Source organism: Lactuca virosa, chromosome 8 (genome assembly GCF_052849685.1).
Source record: "Lactuca virosa cultivar CGN04683 chromosome 8, Lactuca_virosa_CGN04683_v6, whole genome shotgun sequence".
Classification (NCBI taxonomy): Eukaryota; Viridiplantae; Streptophyta; class Magnoliopsida; order Asterales; family Asteraceae; genus Lactuca; species Lactuca virosa.
The window spans coordinates 178,476,117-178,482,945 of NC_136433.1; the positions used below are offsets into that span (position 1 = coordinate 178,476,117).

At 35.0% G+C, this 6,829-nt stretch overlaps 1 pseudogene; it reads left to right on the forward strand.

The window, feature by feature from the left end:
* Positions 1-3,371: 3,371 nt before the first annotated feature.
* LOC145131086 (heat shock 70 kDa protein 18-like) lies at positions 3,372-6,516 on the forward strand (annotated as a pseudogene).
* Positions 6,517-6,829: the final 313 nt, after the last annotated feature.

The following is a 6,829-nucleotide window of genomic DNA, read 5'->3' on the forward strand; positions in this document are numbered from 1 at the left end:
AATAAAGCTCAGGGACAAACAATTCCAAATGTACGTATCAATCTTTCAGACCCAATATTCTCGCATAGCAAACTTTAGCTTGTATTGTCTAAAAGGGTCTCACATGGAAATACAAAAGTGTTAGTTAAGCCTAACAAAACTTAAAAAGGTGATGAAGTTTATACATCAAACGTGGTTTATAAAGAAGTGTTGCGAGATTAATAATGTATAATAAGTAATGTGTTATTACACATTTTCCTTTTTTTTTGTATTCTTATATAATTTTATTAATTTTGTTTGAACGACTTAAACATTTCATATTTTGTGCCGCCTTGACCGGTTTCTTTTTATTAGTTATTTGATGTATCATGTCACAAATAACGTTAGATTTGGATTTTATTGCTGTCAACATCTACTTTATTTTAAGACATAACATTTTTATAAACGGAACATATTGCCGAAAGAAATTATGCGCCCCGCCGCTTTGCGCGGGTCCACCAGTGTGTATATATATATATATATATATATATATATATATATATATATATATATATATATATATATATATATATATATATATATATATATATAGGGAAAAGTGAATATACCCTTAAGGGTATGTAAGCTTACGTACCCAAACTCACCATAATACGTCGTTTTGTTTAATATATTCATTATAATGTTCTTAAACTTTAATCCCTAACTTAATTTACTTTCAAGATTTTTAAAATTTCACTATTATCTTACTCTTACATCACATCTTTTTGCCGAACACATATGAGGCTATATATATTATAGTTGAAAATAAAAATTATGTAAGAGGAACATTAAATGTGATATTTATAAAAATGTTGAACGTAAATCAAGTTAGAAGTTGAATTATAAGAACATTGGACAATTACAATATATATATATATATATATATATATATATATATATATATATATATATATATATATATATATATATATATATATATATACAAAACGATATAGTATGGTGTGTAAAGCATAGGAACCAAATTTGTAATTTAGCATAATAAAAATAATAATAAGATACTAGCATTAATATATGTTGTAGATATAGGAGTGATAGTAAATAAAATAGATATACCAAGGTTATAAACAACTCAAACAAAAATGAAAGGTTATTTTTGAATAAGTAAAGAAAAAAAAGGTTGTATATGGAATTTTATTTTCAAATTCATATCAAATAAGATTGTTACGTAGATAAACATCACCATAAATCTTGTTGCGATCCTTATCTCCAGCGGAAGAAATCTTGCCATTGTAGTTTCAAGAAACTAGCTTCCAGTGACGTTTTTTCGAGGTAAGAATTTTGTTAAAGCTTAGTTAGTTTACTTGGTTATGCATCACGTACGTAGAAGACAAGGTAAGTTTGTCAAATGAGGATAAATTTAATAGCCGACAAATATTCTCTAGAGTCTAGACCATTATCTCACTGATGAGCGGGAGGTCCGTTGATTTTAAGAGTCTTGTTCGAAAAATCAAAATAAAAATAGTACCCAGTTATATTTTTTTATATATAATATTACGATAACTCGATAAATGTTATAAAAACAATCAAAACAAAAGAACAATTATACTATATATAATCTTAAATAGTTATATGAATAATATTCTCATTGCATTCTTGGTTGCAAAGTTGGTCAACAACTCTTTATAATCATTATTTTTTCAATATATCATTCTCAATAGGTATCATAGTTAATCCATTTAGTCTTTTCTTATAACATTGTTGACGGTAAGTATGACTTTACTACTTCAATTTTATTAATATCACTACTCTTTTGATTCTAAGAAAAAGCTTTAGTTTTTTTTTTTTTGTTTTTTTTTTTTTTTGGATAAACCTATCAAGAGCCCCACTTTAAGACTTATTTAATTCTTCATCTTTTATTTTTATTTATTTATTTATTTATTTATTTTTGCGTTTTGGCTACCCAATAGATGTTTAGGAGGCATAATTTTTGAAAATTATATATTATATATAACATTAACAACGATGTGAAAATCATAAACATTATTCTAATCAACTATGCAAACGACACAATACATGATCAAATTCACAGAACCTAGAGTAAACTAGCAATTAGAGAAATCACTCAAAACATAAATCAGATTTCGTAATGCACTAATGTGAAGTCGGAGAAATTCAGTCATTTAGAATATGTGTGTTAGTGTGCTAAGCGACAACAATCAGAATATAAAAACGAGAGACCGTTAGATTCAGAAATCAAGAAGAGTGGGATACTTGTTTAATTTCATTCGACAATAAAAACAAGAGCAGAAGTACAATAAAAAACGATAGACAGAGTCCAGTGGACTTAGAAAACCAAGAAACAAGAAACTTCGCTTGATCTTTTTAATTTCAGCAAATTTGGAATTGGAGCAAAAAGTAAGCTCTTGCTTGCTGTAAATCTACATTAGCTCATTATTAGCCCAAATACAATCTTTACTTTTAAGCATAAATTTTTAAAACGTGAGTTGTGATTTTTAATTGTAACGTGAGCCATTAGAATTGGAACAAAACATCGGCTTTTGTCTTTTGGATTACAAGATTGCCGATTGTTGGGCCATGTGGGGTCGCCCACATCGCACACCCTCAAAGACGCCCATGTCCATGAGGGTATTGTACTTTGAAATGTTCTTGTCCAAGCTATTCCATAGCGAGACTAAAACATAGAAATTTAGTCCTATTTGATTTAGTATTTAACTTATATCATTTTATTCCCATCAAAATATTTTACAATATATGTTTATACACATATATGTATGTAACATCATCTCTTAGAATCTTCTACCGTATATGAAAATATAAAATATTACTCATGAAATGTTACAAAATGTAACATATTCTCAAAGACCAAGAATATCCACAATAAAAAAACGGTAAACGACCCGCATCAGACTCGCGTAGAATGTCAATCGCGGAACACTAACTATATTTTGGGGGTGTTAGGGTTTGAAGCATGAACCCATGTGTATAATTTCACTCCCCAACCACTAGACTCCCATCATGGGGCGGGTATGCACAATAAATGGTTCAATGGAATGATTGAATGAGCCGGGATGCCTGGTTCAATGGATCAAATTCAATCATAGTGAGACGTCAAGTTGACGTTCAATGGATTTAGAATTCATTGGGATAAAACAAACTTTTATAATTTTATTAAAACTATGTTCCATTGAACTTTTCAATGCATTATAAGAAGTAAATTGTAAAGTTGTATGAAAATTGAAATACTGATACGGCAATCCATTAAAAGTTTTAGAATTCAATACATTATGGATGCCTAAAATACATACCATAGACTCGGATAAATTTGAGCACTAATCATAAGCTGGTATACTTTCTCTTTTGATGAAAGATTAATGGCAGGTAGTAGAAAAGGGTCACCAGCCATAGGGATTGATCTGGGAACCACATACTCGTGTGTTGCAGTTTGGAAAGACAATCGAGTTGAGATCATAACGAATGATCAAGGCAACCGTACGACCCCATCATGTGTTGCTTTCACCGATGCTGAACGTCTCATTGGAGATGGTGCCAAGAATCAAATTGCAAGGAACGCTGCTAATACTGTATTCGGTCAGTTCACATTTTTCATGGCTTAATTGATTATGTTTCTCTCTAATTTCATCTTATGCTGGATTTATTTTGGAATTATAGATGCAAAGAGGCTGATTGGAAGAAGATTCAACGATGTCGAAGTGCATGATGACATGAAGTTGTGGCCATTTAAGGTTATAGAATGGACAAACGACAATCCAAATATTGTGGTTACCTACAAGGGTTATGAGGAACGGTTTTCTGCTGAAGAAATTTCATCCATGGTTCTTACTAAGATGAAAGAAGTTGCAGAGGCATATATTGGTGACACTGTGAAAGATGCTGTTATCACAGTCCCAGCTTATTTCAATGATTGTCAACGTCAAGCAACAAAGGATGCAGCCACTATTGCTGGTTTAAATGTCTTGCGCATGATCAATGAGCCAACAGCAGCTGCGATTGCTTATGGTGTAGGCAATATGTCAAGTTTCAATAGGAAAAGGAATGTGCTTGTTTTTTATCTTGGTGGTGGCACTTTTGATGTTTCACTTCTCACCATTTCCAAACAGGGAACTTTTGAGGTTAAGGCTGTTGCTGGTGATACTCATTTAGGAGGTGAGGACTTTGATAACCGTATGGTGACTTATTGTATTGAGGATTTTAAGAGGACATAGGACTTGGATGTGACTGGAAACAAAAGAGCAATGACGAGGTTGAAAGCTGAATGTGAGAAAGCAAAGAGAGTTCTTTCTTATGCCACCCAAACTTCAATTGAACTAGATTCATTCCATGAGGGTATTGATTTTTCCATGAAAATAACTCGTGCCAAATTTGAGCAGCTTAATATGAATCTTTTCACAAAGTGTATCAACCATTTGGAGACATGTTTAACCGATGCAAAAATGGAAAAAGGTAGTGTACATGAGGTGATTCTGGTTGGTGGATCGACTAGGATTCCAAAGGTCCAACATATGTTGCAGGAATTCTTTGATGGAAAGGAGCTATGCAAGAGCATCAACCCTGATGAAGCTGTTGCATATGGGGCAGCAGTTATGGCTTCAAAGTTAAGTGGTGAGGCTACACAGATTGCACAGGAGTTGGTGCTAATGGATGTCACTCCCTTGTCACTTGGTAGGGAGAATGATGGAGAAATTATGTGGGTTATGATCCCTAGGAACACTCATATACCTACAAAGTGTTGGAAATTTAGTATAAATATTTATATTTTTACTAACTTTGGACATATATAAATATATACATATGTTGTATATATAACGAACTCTAAGTGGGTTTGTGTTCTCCTCCATGAGGACTTCGAAACGATATATTATATGTCCAAAATAGAGTATAAGTGAATGAGATATCGATACTCAAAGATGGGTATTTGAGAATAAGTTTAGCAAAAGAGAGGAATGTGGGAATGAGTCCCACATTGGTAGAGAGACCAAACTCAACAAGGTTTATAAGCTTCATTGCATGGAAGGCTTACAAGCTTGTGTCTATGGTTATGCTACAATTCCTACCCGCGCAGGGGGGGGGGTGCAAATCTTGGTTCCGTAGACCAAAAACACCGAACTCGTGCATGGGCGCGACCTGCGGACACGAATGCAGCTCCGAAAACTCGGGCGCGCGCTACCCTTGTTTTTGCTAAACTTGACAGTTTTGGTCCCTATTTTTGAATTCTGTAACGGATGCATTAATTGCGTAATTAATGACATTTATTGCCATTAAACGCTCAATCAATTAGTGATTTGTTTCCGTTTCAAGATTCAACTATAAAAAAAGACCTTGGCCGTCTCATTTAAAACACACGGATGAAAATACTCTTCTTCTTCCTCCTTCTCTGTACTCCTGTTTCCGACGATTCTTTCAGGCAAGTCGTCATATCCGGCAGTACACAGTACTGCTAAGGTTGTTGTACCCTGGGAACAGACGGCGAATCTGTTTAAGGGAATCGAGTCCAACTCGAGCCTCAGCCACATCATTTGCTGCTAATCTTTTCATTACAGGAACCATTCTTAGGAGGAAAACGAAGACCCTATACTAACAGTCTTAAACAGATTATTCTTTGTTCTAACCATTTCGTTTTTTCTTTTTCTTTTATTCTGAATCGATTTTGTATCGACTTTTTCCTGTAATCTATTTAACTGTGGTTACGATTCTTTCAGAATGTCTGGAACTCCCGCTGCTACTGGAACTCCTGCTGCTGGTGCTAACCCTCCTGTGAACCCAAATACACCAGTTCCAAACATCATGGCTAATCATGCTGAGAGACCTGAAAAATTTTCTGGTCTGAACTTCAAGAGGTGGCAACAGAAGATGTTGTTCTACTTGACCACCTTGAACCTGGCTCGATTCCTAACAGAAATTGCTCCTGTAATTGCTGAGGGGCAGGCTGATGCTCAATCTGTGAATGCAGTGGATGCATGGAAGCATTCAGAATTTCTGTGCCGCAACTATGTGTTGAATGGCCTGGCTGATGCACTTTACAATGTTTATTGTAAAGTTGCAACTGCTAAAGAACTATGGGAATCTTTGGAAAGGAAGTATAAGACAGAAGATGCTGGAACTAAGAAGCATGTTGTTGCTAAGTTCTTGGAATACAAAATGGTTGACTCGAAATCTGTTATGAGTCAAGTCCAAGACCTTCAGGTCATCATACATGATAACAATGCAGAAGGGATGGATCTTAATGAATCATTCCAATTTGCATCAATGGTTGAAAAGCTCCCTCCTGGTTGGATAGACTTCAAAAATTACCTTAAGCACAAGCGAAAGGAGATGTCTGTGGAGGAACTGGTGGTGCGTCTTCGCATTGAAGAAGACAATAGAATGGCCTTGAAGAAAGGCAGTGAAGGTGAATCTTCTAAGGTTCATATGGTGGAAGCTGGTCAAACTTCCAAAAGCAAAGGCAAGGGACCTCACAAAGGGAAAGCAAAGGGCAAAAACCTAGGCCCCAAGGCATGAACTTTCAAGAAGAAGTTCAACTGCTACAACTGTGGCCAACCGGGTCACAAGGCTTCGGAGTGCCCTAAACCTAAGAGGGAAAACCGTCAAGCAAACATGGTGAATGATAACATGGAGTTGGTGGCCATGATAACTGATCTCACGGCTATGGTTTCTGAAGTGAATCTCATGAATACAAATTCAAAGGAGTGGTGGATTGACACGGGAGCTACTCGTCATGTGTGTCATGACAAGAGTGTTTTCAACACCTACAAAGAAGTTGAAGATGGTGAAAAGCTCTACATGGGAAATACAGCTACCGCGGATATCAAAG